General features: G+C 42.8%; 1 protein-coding gene across 4 annotated transcripts in view; it reads left to right on the top strand.

The window, feature by feature from the left end:
- The window catches only part of SLC45A4 (solute carrier family 45 member 4), an 84234-nt gene that overhangs the window by 32964 nt on the left and 36423 nt on the right, over window positions 1-14847 (top strand). Inside the window, exon 1 of one of the 4 annotated variants that reach the window (XM_061447676.1) lies at window positions 8420-8684. The exons of the other annotated variants lie outside the window; for them this stretch is intronic. The gene's annotated coding sequence lies outside the window, so the exon portion shown is untranslated. Of the gene's footprint in view, window positions 1-8419; window positions 8685-14847 lie in introns of those variants that run through there. 4 annotated transcript variants of the gene reach the window in all.

Here is a 14847-nt window from a genome sequence, read left to right on the forward strand (position 1 = left end):
CAGTTGGATAAGCAACCTGGTCTAGTGTGAGGTGTCTCTGCCTATGGCAGGCGTTTGAAACTGGATCATCTTAAGGTCATTTGCAGCCCAGACCATTTTATGGTTCGATATGCTATAATTCTGCTTACAAGTTGGTTCAATCCTTAGGCCAATCCTTACTTCTCTGATGGAGAGATCAGTTTGTGTTATCCTTTCAGTAGCTTTTACATTTGAAACCTTCTGTCAAGCCTTTGTTTAAGTAGGCTAATCCCTTCAGACTTATGTCTCTGGCTCTTGTCTTCTCTATGATCTCCTCCTCCAGCCCTTTCTAGTTGACTCGGCCTGTTTACACACGGCGTGCTTTGCTCACTGAGTTGTTAGGGTTGAATGTTGTTGTGAGTGATGAGGAATCATTAGTCATATGGGGTGATCCTCATCTGTAGTATCACACTAGGGTAAAAGTGAGAATATCTGCCTTCAGCAGGATTTGACTTGGGTTCTGCTTCCCTGCCGTGATCCAAAGGGCTTCCTGAAAAATGGGTAATCCCTTCTCTGGTAACCTGCAGAGTTACGAGAGGAGTAACTCAACTTACTTCTAGAGCAGTAAGTAGAAGTACTGAGTTACTGCTGTAGAAGCAGGAGCAGTGTTTGAATAAAGATTTGCTTGTGGTCTTACTTCAGCCTGTCCTTTGCAGTCCTTATAGATCTCTGTTTAGAAGCAGTGCATGAACTGATCATATTCTGGACCAACACTAGAAAGCTCCTGAAGCCCTAATTAGAAATAATGTTTTGGAGTTTCTCCTCTCATAAAAAAAGTCCTGGAAGATGCTGTAATGTTCTCTTAAGTTCCCCTGAGTGTCCTGCCTGCTTCTGTGGTGGGTTTGTCTAAGATTGCCAATGGGATGCATGGCACAAGCTAATTCTTATAAAACCTGTGATATCCAAAATAACTGGTAATTTATAGACACTTTCAGGTGTTTGAGTTAGACTTTTCCTGGAAGACAGAGTGACCAAACTGAGGCAATTCCACTGGTCTGCAATCAATTTTGTCTCTAACTGGAACCAGATAAGGCGTATAACAAGCCATCCAACATGCCAAAGTCATTCCAACAGGCTTATTAGAAATGCTAGGGAAAATTACTGTCCCCACAGTTTGACCTGGGTAACTCTGCTCAAAGCCTCATTCACTGGATAGTTTTTGTTTGCCTGCTCTTGCCTGCCTACACTTAAAGCAGGTGTAACCATTCGAGTACTTAAGATTAATATGTGCATCACTATATCAAGGTATTAACTGCCTACTCTTCAAGGACTTGGCCAACTACGTGGTAAAGTTGTTCCTTAACCTGAATGACAACTCTATTAATTCCAACAAACTTGCCTATAGACACCCTGCAAACAGTGAGGGAACCACCCCAGAGCAATGAAATACTTCAGGGGCAAATGTCTATCCCTTATCAACTCCATGTGTGATAAATGGATTTAGTTAGTTCTAATGTTAGAGAAAGGAATCTCTTCAGTGTTAAGGATCTTCATGGGAATTGGGTTGGAAGCCAAGCCACTATCTTGTACCAAAATAAACTGATAAGAGAAAGAATTCAGTTAAAAGTAGAGCAGTTATTTAAAGAAATAGTCTGAAGACCTAAAACCCTTTTGAAAAGGTGAGGTAATATTAGGCAGTATTCATTCAAGTACTTGACTTGATTGCTTCTGCACCACAGAAATAAAGCATCCCTTTCTGAAATGTGTCTAGTCAAAGCCACTTCACAGCTTCAACCAGGTGTATGTGTGTTCACATCATACTTAATCTGATCTCTGCTTGTCATTAGTGATGCTCCTTGCTTGGGATGCTGCTGTGGGCACTTGTCATCTCCTTCTGGAAGATGAGCATCAAGTCAGTTTTGACAATGGAGAAATTAATGGAGAGATCAACTCTTGGTAGCAAGCAGAAGACACCAAGAGTTGATCAGGAGTGATGGATCAGGGAGCTGGCAATGTAACATCTAGAATACTGCAAGAGCAAGCTCAGCTTGCCAAAAGAGCAGTGAAAAGACTCTGTGGCCTTTACATTTCTAGGATCAGAGAACAGAAAGCAATGAAAGCTTAAAGCAAAGAGAGAAATGCCCTAGCTTGTGCTATGCCTGTTCTCAACAGCTTCTGCTGAATTTCCCACTTGGTTTGAGTCTTCAGTGTCTATCCAGGGTCGCAGGATGAGGAAACTTGCTGCTTGTTCTCTGACTCTAGTGAATGCACTTCTGAGTAGAAGATTTGATGCATTTCTGAAGATACTAGATGTCTATAGGATACCCTGCCAACTCAGCTGTTGCACCTCAGCCTCATGCTGTTCTGTGTACTGAAATCCTAGTATTTCCCTCATTGTACTGCTTTCAGTGCCTGCAAGTATTAAAGCTGCTCTACCTACCAATAGGCATACCTGTGATACTATCTGACCACAAATTCATTCTGCCTCTGAGAATGATCTGGAAAGGTTCTCCAGCTGGTATGCAATTAGCTGTGCATAAAGAAACAACCACTGCATTAGTGTTATTTCCTAGTCATGCTTGTAGAGATTGAACTTCACTGCCATGTTCTTCACACCAAGCATCTAGAAAATGACTCAAGTACAATCACTTAAAATCTTAAAACTAAATGTTGATTATGATTTATTGACTTTAAATACCCTCTTCATGTGAAGAAACTCTCCTACTAGAAAAAGCGGTATAGTCCAGTAGAAACTATTGCAACAACAGTTTGTCCTTAATGGATGGGCGATAAAAGGTCCTTTAGCTTGTGTAGTGTTGGCTCACTGAGGATGTTTTGAGTAATTCAAGGTTTCCTATGTGATGATAACTTCAAACAGAAAATGCATGTGAGAGATTAGATGTTTTTCAAACAGCATTTGCTGGGTGTGATTTTTCCTTTTTTGGGGGGGGAAATAATAGTATTTAAGAGCAACCAGTACTCAAGTGTAGGTTAGCATCTACACCTGTGCTTAGTTGTAGATGTGTGTACACTGTACTGAGGCCTGCATGGCCTGCTTATGGCTTTTAACAAGTACTTACGGTGCAGCTCACAAAACTATTATGCAGATTTCTCTTAACCACTCTGCTCCTGGACAATGTCTCTGTGGGATTTAAAGGGGGACAAGATCTATGCTCTAGATCATACAATAATGCTTACAGTTGTGTGGATGAGATCTGCCTCCATCTCTGCTTTAGCTGTGTCACTAAAGGATTCCTTAGGTCATGTAAAGCTTCCCTTGAAGGACGGCAGCTATGTATTTTTCAGCAAGCCTACAGGAAAAGTTGATGGACTGACAGAGCATGATGGAATTGATTGAATGTGACAGGACTAAAGCTAGACTGAGATGTGTTAACTTTTCACCTGCTGAAGGTGACTGTCATGATAACTGCTGTTGTGATTGCCCTGGTTGTGATTGTTGTGACAGCACACTATTAAAGTGCTTCAGCTTTGGTACAGAGCTGCTGCAGGTCTCATCCCATAGAGGTCCAGATGCATATGTTAAAGCGGCATCTAAAGAGGCTGGAGCTTGTGCATCCTATAAGAACAGAGTGGATGAAAGCAGTTCCCAAATGAAGTAAATTTGGGTAAATTCTGAGAAGCCTTTGACAAGGGTTTCATAGCTCTACAAAGTCACAAATGGGAGAGGTCTGTGTCCTCTTAAATATTCCCCTGCTAGCAGGCTTTTATGTTTCAAGTTCAACTGCCAAGCAAGCACTTGTATCCTCTTGTTATTTTAGTGTGTGTGTCAGTAAATATCTTCTCCTGCCAGTTCTGACAGGGCTACAGCTTGGCAAAACACAGGACTGAAACAGCATTTGTTCACAGTCCAAAATCAAAGTATGTCCTGATGGAACCGCTCTTGAGTGTGCTCACCAGCTTCTACAGCTCATAACCCAGATGTCTAAATCAGATGGTTTTGTAAACAGACTGTGTTGGATGCTTTGTAAATATGTTCTGTTGGCCAGAGGGTTAGAATCATAGAATGGTTTGGGTTTGAAAGGACCTTAAGGTCATCCAGTTCCAAGCCCCTGCCATGGGCATGGATGCCTCACACTAGACCATGTTGCCAAAGGCTCTGTCCAACCTGGCCTTGAACACTGCCAGGGATGGAGCGTTCACAACTTCTTTGGGCAACCTGTTCCACTGCCTCAGTACCCTCATAGTAAAGAATTCCTTCCTTATATCCAACTGAAATCTCCCCTGTTCAAGTTTCAGCCCATCACCCCTTGTCCTATCACTACAGTCCCTAATGAAGAGTCCTTCCCCAAGCATCCTTGTAGCCCCCTTCAGATCCTGGAAGCTGCTCTGAGGTCTCCACGCAGCTTCTCTTTTCCAGGCTGAACAGCCCCAGTGTTCTCAGCCTTTCATATAGGAGGTGCTATTTGTTCATTACCTGTATTTTATTCTCCTACAGGGTGTTAGCTCCTCAATGGAGTGTCTCACCTACTTTACTGAAAGTATTGTTTGCAGAAGTTCTTCCTGTATTGTTCTCAAATACTGTAGATACAGTCTGAAATCAGTGGTGTTGCAACACTTCTAAGCACCAATTTATCCATATTATTGGCCAAACAGTGTTTCTCTGGTATTCTTATGATTTATTACTTTGATTAATGATGGGCGTTAAGAGGAGGTTCTCAATTCTGTTTCTTTAGTTAAAATACATGGGTAATGCATCACTGCTCGGTCAGTTCAGATGTTTGTTTAAATAACTGAGAAATCAAATCAAACAGCTATGCTTCATGGCAATGAACATAAGTGTCTGTCATACTGGTATTTGGGATGATGTGAAACACTCAAGAAGAGATCTGCTCAAGTGCTCCAGCTCTACTCTTTATGGAGTGTACTTTTCCAATGCTTGATTGTAGTCACATGTACTTCTAAAAGGAGGCACTAAAGATGCTTTCCAAAGGTGCTGCACCATGGAACTGCTGCTCTAACCTGTTTCCTTTTATTAATACCACTTAATACATCTCAGGCCTGAGGTCGTGTAGCTGGAGAGCTGCTATTTCACTGCACCCCTTGACTTGTGGTTGTGTCAGGAGGAGTTGGCCCTCCTTGGATGCCAGGGAGGAAGTCAGTAAGAATGAAATACTTATCTCTAAATGCTTTTTTTCCTTCCTTTCAACACTCGGCTCCATCTAACACTCCATCAGGGGATGGGAGAGTATTTTCCTTGGCCCAGGCAGAGGGAAGCTATGCAGAGGTGAGGAAGGGATCTCTCCTTTACACTGACAAGAGGCAGTTTCCAGCAATCCTCCTGAATCAGTTCAGGTTCAAAATGCAGGTTAGGCTGTAAAGAGTTGCTTATTACCAAGGTAGCATAGTGATGCTGTGCCAGTTTGGTCTGTGAGCACACTCCAAGAAGGCAAAATGAGAGTATCTAGTACAAGATGATTGTGATGAGGTGGTTGCTGAAGGTGAGCTGACATTATACAATTAAGGGGATTGTCTTAAACTTTTTTTTGAGGGGCTGTGTTTTCTAATGAACTTGAGCAGCATGGATTGAAACTACCTTTTCTGAAAGGCAAAGGGCAGAGCTAAAGCATCATTTTTAGCCTGTATTGCAGTGAAGGTATTACCCACCACCAATTGTGGGGGGTTGGAACTGGGTGATTTCTAAGGTTTCTTCCAACTCAAACCATTCTGTGGTTCTGGGAACTAAAGATGATGATCTAACCCATTACATATAGTTGTTTACAAACCCTTCAGACAATCTGAAATGTGAGAAACCCTCTCCTATGTTGTTGTGGTTAACTCTGTCTTTGTTGGGGGGTGAACAAAATCTCATAGATGCTTTCAAAAGCCAACTTTAACAGAGTTTTCTGAGACGGATTGATGGAAATGTGTTTAGGGACTGGTAATTGGAGCTAATTCCAATAAATTACTTTGTAGATGTTAATGATATGCTAGAGGGAGGCAGCTTAGGAAGATCTACACTGCTCTTTCTTGTCTTGATCTATTGAATAGCTTCTGTAATTGTCTAATACATATTCTGGCAGTATTTGGGTTTCTTAAGCAGCCTGCAAATCTTCAGTGAATATAATTCAAATGCCAGTACATGGAAATGAAGCATTGCACTCTTCATCTTAGGTGCAGTGAGATCTGCAAGAGACGTCTAACTTTGCATATACAGACTAAATAAGCAGCTTGACTGTTTTTTACAGATGAATATTCATGCAAAACACGAGTCTCAGCCTGTTATAGAAAGTATTGCTCATTCTAGAGAGCAATTTGCCAGCGCTTGTGCTGGTGTTATACTTAGTTTCTGACACTGTGCAATCAGGAGGACAGCCTTGGTGAAAGAACTTGCAAAAATAAAGTGCCTATTTGACCAAATCAGTGGATTTTCTTAGTGCAAGTTATTTCAAGGCCAGGTTGGATGGGACTTGAAGCAGTCTGCTCTAGTGTGAGATGCCCCTGCCCATGGCAGGGGATTGGAACTGGAGGATCTTTAAGGTCCCTTCCAACCCAAACCATTCTACAGTTTGTGGCAGTGTCAGACCATCACAGCATATTTGCATTCTGGCCTGAGCATCTCCATCTCCATGATTCTTTGAGTTCTTTGTGCTTATGTGGTGACTAGGTTGTTACGTTTGGTTTTGAAAGTACTTAGCTGTTAGTACTTACTATCTTGCCTTTAAACTTTATCTAATTTTGGAGGTAGAACCTGCTACTTGGAGATGAGTAAGGCATGCCTCTTTGTAGTGTGAAGCTGCTTCCTCATGCCCGCTCTACCAGCATCACTGGTCCTAGGTGTTATATCTTTTGCTAGCTGGTAAAGTTTCTCTTGCTATTTATGCCCAGAGAAAATAGCTCTGTTTTGCAGAGATGTTCCCCCTGATGTCATGAGGACCTTCATCTTTCCACCTTATGTCTTAAGCTCTCTGTTCCTTTCAGCATATCTGAGCAAGAAAAACCCCATCAGGGGAGTTTGCTGCCTGTGACTATGTCAGCACATCTTCCAGCATGAGCCAAAGTCTTGCTCTTGGTCTTTTTCTGACTCAGCTGGAAGGGAGTGGAAAGAGGGTCCTAAAAACCAAGAGGGCTTCTAGTCAAGGCCATGCAGAAGTAAGCAGAAAATCCTATGGAAGATTTAATATTAGTAGGGCTGGAGTTGGGAGCTGTTTATGTCAGGTTTTAATACTTTCTGGAATTTTGCATACATACCTGGGAAAGGTGCAGCAAGTCTTCATTAACCCTTTCAAAATGAAGCAGCATATGCCCTTGCTGCTGTATTTTGGGGTGATGGGAGTTGAGGATGTCAGATGCTCAGCTTTAAGAGTAAAGAGCTGCCAGAAGCATTTCCCTCTCTTAGATTAATACAGTTTCCAAAAGCCATGCCCTGAATTAAACAACAGCAAGGCAGAGGTAGGAAAAGGCTTCAGCTGGATTCCTGTGTGTGAAGAGGCAAAAGTTTGCATTGCAAGAAGTGGAATAAATGCTGCTTTTCCCGGTGAAGTGGATTGCTCCATATTGACTTAATGTGCAACGTCCTGCAGATTGATTTCCCTCCTCCCAAATCTGGTTTCCATGGCCTATATTGTGTGACAGCCTCAAAAGTAGGTCATGATGCAAAAGCACCGTGCTGGTTCCAGTGGCTGCCTTTGGCTTTTGTGTTTTAAATATCAGTTTTCAAGATGAACTTGCTCAGAATCTCATCTAAGCCTCCATTCAGTGTCAGTCATTCTTTAGGCATGGTATCCTTGTAGAACAAGCTGGTTTATGCTGTTGTGTTTCAGTGCCTTTGATTACCTGAATGATGAACTAAATGTCAAATGTGGTTCCTTATTGCACCCAGTTAGCCTTAACCTTTCTTCTTTGGCAGGCTTTTAGTGATTCAAAACAGGTTAGTCCAGTTTAATGTAAGACTATTTTAAAATCGGAGGTTGACTTTCCTCTTGGGATCTGCAGTAATGTTGCTCATAGCTGGGTCTGGTGTTAAGTAATGTGTAGTATAGTTGCAGTTTGTAAAAGTTACTCATGAATAAGTATAGCCTTCTCCCTCTGATAGGGTTCATACAGTCCTGGGTTTAGAAACCAGTATCATAGAATGGTTTGGGTTGGAAGGCATCTTAAAGCTCATCCAGCTTCAACCTCCTGCCACGGACAGGGACACCTTCCACTAGAGCAGCTTGCTCCAAGCCCCTGTGTCCAACCTGGCCTTGAACACTGCCAGGGATGGGGCAGCCACAGCTTCTCTGGGCACCCTGTGCCAGCACCTCAGCACCCTCACAGGGAAGAGCTTCTGCCTTATCTCCAACCTGAACTTCCCCTGTTTCAGTTTGAACCCGTTACCCCTTGTCCTATCACTACAGTCCCTGATGAAGGGTCCCTCACCAGCATCCTTATAGCCCCCTTCAGACACTGGAAGCTGCTCTGAGGTCTCCACGCAGCCTTCTCTTCTCCAGGCTGAGCAACCCCAACTTTCTCAGCCTGTCTAAAAATCATGTTTGCATTTAACTGTGTGAGAAGTCTGAATAGCAATTTAAACAAATACCTGCCTGTAATTGCTGCCCTTTTGAACCAGAGGCCTCATGACTCATCTATATGTTGGTGATTCTAGAAAGTCACAGGATTTTTTGAGTCTAAACTTAAGGAACACCTTAACCCACAGAAGGATACAGCCCCTTTGCTGAACTTGGTAAGTTGAGCATTATTTGTCCAGCTGGGCTTAAACCCTCCAGGTATGTTTTCTACATGCTTTTCTTCCTCCTGTGGTGACTGAACACTTGAGTCTTGACATGGGCCAAAGAAACTTCCCTGTGGCCAGTTCTGTTACTATAAACAGCCACTAATAATTAGCAACAGAGCCGCAAACAACCGGGTGCAAATAGCTGCCTGTTGGCTAAGCAAGTGAAGTTCTGCCTTGCATCTGGCAAGTATAGGAGGCAGAGTACATGATAGCCCTCCCAGCATGACAGGAGATCCTCTGGCTGCCTTGTGGAAATGAGGCATCTTGAACTAGGCAGGTGGATCTGCTTTTTGACCTTGTAGCTGCAGCAATCCGCCTACAACTTGGTTTATCCTTGTGACCTGCAATTTCACACAGGCTTTGGTGTTACTGCTACTTGTAGCTGCTCCCATTCCTTACTACTCCCATGCCGTGTGGATCCATGCAGCCATGCAATCAGATAAAACCAATGTGACTCTATCAAGGATTTATTTAGCTTCTTGGACGTGTTGTTGTCAGCTTCGTTTCCAACCTGTATTGGTTACACTGGTTCACTACCACAGGCTTGTGTGGCTGTGCAGAAAGGGGTGGGAGTAAGGAACCTGGGGCAAAGAAGAGGAAGTACTTGTTTATTCCAGTTTCGATTGAGAAACCTGTAGTGTAAGCAGGTAATGTATTTTATGTGCTATTCCTATGCAAGCAGCTGACTGTAAAACAAAACTACCCTTGCTAGCAAAACAGCCTGTCCTAGCAAAGTATAGTTTACTGTTACGATTTGAAGCTCTGATCAGGTTTGTACTGCAAGCAGGATCTATTTGGTTTCAGCTGCTACTGTCTTTATAGTAGAATCACAGGATCAATGAGGTTGGAAAAGACCTTTAACATCATCAAGTCCATCTCTTCCCCAGCACTGCCAAGGCCACCACTAACCCATGGCACTGGGGGCCTCATCTACATGGTGTGTGAACACTTGCAGGGCCAGTGACTCCAGCACTGCCCTGGACAGCCTGTTCCAATGCCTGAGCACCCTTTGGGGAAGGGATTGTTCCTCAGCTCCATCTAAACCTGCTCTGGTGCAGCTTGAGGCCGTTTCCTCTTGTCCTGTCACTTGTTCCCTGGGAGCAGAGACCGACACCACCCCCCCCCCCCCATCCTCCTATCAGGCAGTTCTAGGGAGTGATCAGGTCCCCCCTGAACCTTCTCCAGACTGACCCCCCCCCCCCAGGTCCCTCAGCTGTTCCCCATCACACTTGCGCTCCAGGCCCTGCACCAGTGATGTTGCCCTTCTCTGGACCCAAATAGTAGAAACTACTGTCCCTATTGCAGATCTATAGAACAAAATATTAGAGCAGTCATCTGTACAAAATGAGTTGCATTTGCATCTTATGGAATAATTTTTAATGTATTTAGAGAATAGGCAAATCCCTGTGAGGCTTTTGAGGTGGCTTGCAAGAGGATGAAGGTCATCCTTGCCTTTAAGAGCTGTTCTTTCACAGCAGCATGCTATTTGTCTCTTGGCATGGTGGAGCACCAGAGGACTTGAACTCAAAACATTAGTAATTATCCTTGGATAAATGCCATTTTCCTCTTGAAAAGGCACAAGTCCAAGTATCATTTTGCAAGCCAGTCAGATGCTGAAGCAGAACCCAATGTCCATTTTGTGTTTAATCGTGGAAGGAATAAGAAGTGATGCTTGTCTGCAGCATAGGGGTACAAGCGTTCAGCCAAACATTTTATTTAGTCTGAGTAAAAGCCAGATAAACTCAATGTCTTTCTTTCCAATGCTAATATTAACGCTATTCTTCAATCAGTCTAGATGGCTTTCCAAGAGATGGCCAGATTACTTGCAAACCTTAGCAGAAACCAACTTGGCAGAAAAAGTATCTTGACAAATAAATGACATGACTGGGAAATCATAGGCTTGTCACCCTCACGTGATTCACAGGTGAAATAGAATCATAGAATGGCTTGGGTTGGAAGGGATCTTACAGTTCCAGCCCCCTGCCACAGACAGGGACACTTTCCACTAGAGCAGGTTGCTTCAAGCCCTGTCCAACCTGGCCTTGAACACTGCCAGGAATGAGCAGCCACAGCTTCTCTGGGCAATCTACAGCTTGGTTACTAGTGTGCATGTCTGTACTCATTGGGGAACTGAAGGAAGGTGAGGTGTAAGAGACTGAGAGGAAAGGGAAACTTGTCATATTAGACTTTAGCTTCTGAACTCTAAAACTTGTGTTTTCCAGTCAAACATTAGAATATTTCATGAAGTAGGTGTACACTAACCTTGTTTTCTTGTAGTTTATGGCTTTCTTAATGGTGGTGCAGAATGTGGCATCAGGATATGTTAGTGATCCAATGGCAGCTGTGACTGGAATAATTAACGCCTGGTTAAATCCTGTAAGAATCAGTTCATAGCTCTTTTCATAGACTCATAGGATTATTTTCGCTTATGCAATTAGTGGTAAACAGTGACCTTTATGTGCAGTGATGGCTCAAGGTGTCTCTTCAACCTTTCAAAGTCAAGAAGAATAAGTTCTTTTCAATTGTAGAGTATTTGTTTGAGCAGGAATATTTCCTGCATCACTGTGGAGCAAACCTGAATGCAGCTCTTCACCATGATTTGAGGAGACTTTGATCAAGCTGACCTGCATGTAAAAGAATGTAATAATCATGTTGTAGGCACATCTTGAAAACAAGAGATGGCTAAGTAAGGGTTTGAAGTTAATGCAGTAAACTTTAAGTCCAGGATAAGAGAAGGGGGTAGTTTGTTTCAGCTCGGTCCCCTCCTTGTTCCCTTAGGAATTCCATGGCGTTTGGACAGAACTGTTTCCATCCATTTCACTTTGTTCATTCCAGTTTTTCTTTGTCTATGCTTTTTGTTTTCCCTTCAGGACTTGGGATTCAGTATCTAGTGCACACCTACCCTGCTGAAATGAGTTGTTTCTCACACCAGTAAATGCCTTCAGGATTGCCTAATAGCTTCAGAGGAAGAAAGCCCTCTAAAAGACTGGAAGTTTTCTTATGGTATCCATGTTGGGTCCATTTAACTCTTTATCCACTTGCCAAGGTTTGTTACTGCTTAATAAAGCTCATGTGTGATTAGAGTCACATGCTTTGGCACTGGTTCAGAAAACTGAGCTGCTTGTCAAACAGAACATTCCTATTCCTTGTTAGCAAAAGATGTCTGGCAACATGCATTAAATATAGTTCAGTCTTCAAAGATTTGGGCAGGATCACTGTTAACCCTGTTTATTTGGGTATTGCTGGGTGCCGTCAGCATCATCTGGAGGTCAGAAGATTGGATCACAAATGGAAAAACACTGCTTGTCAACCTCTTCAGTCCTGACCTAACAAAACACACTGAGAAGTGTGATAGGAGTCACTTGCCCAAGGCTTTGTGTTGCATAATGATCTAGTGTGGGCTTTTTGTGCATCTCTAGCATCTCAGTGCTCGCTAGGGAAAACAAAACCACTGAACTTTATGGGCCACAAATATGACCTTATTCTTCCTCTTTTTGGAAAACCCTAAAGAAAAGCAGCAATTTTCCTTTGGTTCTCTGATGGGTCATGTTCTTTATCTGTAAATGCTGCCTACTTGAGGCACAGGATTACTATGATATAACTTGTTTCTATGCTTTATAGTCATGTCATGACTTGTGTCTAGGTGGAATCATAGAATCCCAGGTTGGAAGGGACCTCATGGATCATTTAGTCCAACCTTTCTTGGCAAAGCATGGTATAGCCAAGATGCCCCAGCACTCTGTGCAGTTGAATCTGGTGTCCAGTATAAAAGTATAACAGATTACAAGCAATTTGAGCAGTTTTTGTGACATTTTGCTTACAGATCAGTTCTCAGGATATATTACTTGCATATTTTGTTGAAATATTAACTACCCCTTTATAGGTTTTGTCATTGTTGCAATGTGACCAAAGGTCAAAGTAAAACACGTGCAATTAGGCTGAAGAGCTGGTGTCATCAGTGCCCTCCTGCTGTTAACATTTTGCATGATCAGCAATATTTCTGTGGCTGCACTTCCCTTCATACCCAGCTGCAGTACAATGCCCAACACGAACCTGTTCCCACGGCTGAAATTCTTCATTCTACTTCCTTGTTAGTCATGAAAACCATAAAATCCCAGAGCGGTTTGGGTGTGAAGGGACCTTAAAGCTCATCCAGTTCCAACCCCTGCCACAGGCAGGGACACCTTCCACTAGAGCAGCTTGCTCCAAGCCCCTGTGTCCAGCCTGGCCTTGAACACTGCCAGGGATGGGGCAGCTGCAGCTTCTCTGCGCACCCTGTGCCAGTGCCTCAGCACCCTCACAGTAAGATGCCTTTTAAAGCTTTATGGAAAGTATGGTGAGAGTGCATGGCAGAATGGGGATGTGGTCTCAGCTTCTTGGGATAACTGCTGTTTTATGGGCCAGTTTATCTTTTAAAATGATTATCTTTAGGTGCTACGTGGTTGGAAAGGGATGGATGAAAGGTTTCTACACTTTTTATTACTATGCCTCTCTCTCCTGTGCTCTCTTAGTACCCAGTCTGCTTGAATGACAGGTAAAATGTAAGCCTAATTCATCATTTTCATGTTATTAATGCTGGCTTATTTCTGAGGTGGACTCCACACAATGAAGCATTTGAACCACAGGAGTAAAGGGACTATTGGAAATTATCATAGATATTCAATACCTCAGTTCAAAAGAATATACTGTCAATTCAGGTTTGGTTTTAGTAGCCAACAAACATGAAAAAATGCCTTCCTTCAATCCAGCTCCTCTTTAGATGCCATTTACTTTGGAGTTCTGTGCTGCAGAGAAGTTTCTGTGATGGTTCCAGCAGGTTAATGACTTTATCTCCCATTCTGATAAGGAAGAATGCCACTATTTGTAGTTGCCAAATTCTAAGTGAACTTGGAAGGAGCAGCAGCACAATCTGAATCAGTCTAAAATGAGTATGAGCACAACCTAGCAGAGCTTGTGGAAGAGCTGGAAGACCTTTCTGAGAAGCTCTTGTTATTCTCTGGCTCTTGTATTAGATGTGCACTTGGAGGCAGATGAAAGTGCTGCAGGAAGAACAATTCCCACAGAATTGACATAATGGAACAGTAATTCTCTGTTCCTTTAGATAAAACCTGTCCATTGAGCCTCTTGCTGTTGCACTTGAATGCTTTAACTGCTGTTTCTGGCATGTTTAAAATCTCTTGTTGTTCTTATCTGTGTCAATTACAGTTTCAAAGTCTACCTCCATCTATCATCCATTATTCCTGTGTCTTATATTATCTCATCTCTCCCCATCATCTTCCACTTCCAGAATAACATTTTCAGTCATCCCTTAAGAGTCAGGCTCAAATGAGCTTAATCTCAGATACCCTCTTTTTTTCCTGTCTCTTTACCCTTCCCAGTGACAAATGCTCCCAGCCTGGTGTCATCCTGCTTGCGTCTGTAGGCATCATAAAACATTCTGCTGTGATTAACTGCCTTCCTCTCTGTTCTGCTACCCTGGAACTGTGCATTAAATGAGGTGTGGAGGGAAATGGAGTTAAATCCTTCATACAGAGTGACAGGAGGGGAAAATAAGTGTAAGAAGGCATTAGAGACTTTAAAAACATCTTGTGCAGGAGTGTTATCCGTGAGCCATAGTCTGGAATATAACACATGTGTTCTGAGTGATTCTGAATAATAAGAGCTGATATTTAAACTTTTACATTCTACTGCATGTAACCTTGCCTGACTCTGCCAGCAATTAAATGTTTTATGACTAGTCTGTAATTAAAATAATTGCTCCTTCTCTGGAACCTAGATTTCCTAAGTTTTCCTCACCCAGAACTTGTGTTATGAGAAGTGGAAGTGTTTCTTTTAATACACACTCTACTTAACTTCCTATTTATGGTAACTTTAATAGCCCTTCAAGGCTTAAAGTGGAACCTTGGGCACTAAAGCAAAGTAAGAGAATCACATCCCTTCCCCTCCTGATGCAAGTTCAACACTGTACTCGCTGCTGGAAGGAGGCAGATGGACTCTGCTGCATGCAGGAGCTCAGCAAATCCAAACCCTGACTGATGGAAACAAAAACCTTTATAAAAACAAGGTGTTTATGCAGAACTTGAATAGGTGCCTGTTTGTGCCATAACGCAGTAACCCCAGGCTGCGCATCTCAACTCCTGCTGTTAATTCTGAGT

The sequence above is a fragment of the Pezoporus flaviventris genome, unplaced genomic scaffold, assembly GCF_033815535.1.
Source record: "Pezoporus flaviventris isolate CSIRO_AGI_PZ_B2104156 unplaced genomic scaffold, CSIRO_AGI_Pfla_v1 ptg000007l, whole genome shotgun sequence".
Taxonomy (NCBI): domain Eukaryota; kingdom Metazoa; phylum Chordata; class Aves; order Psittaciformes; family Psittacidae; genus Pezoporus; species Pezoporus flaviventris.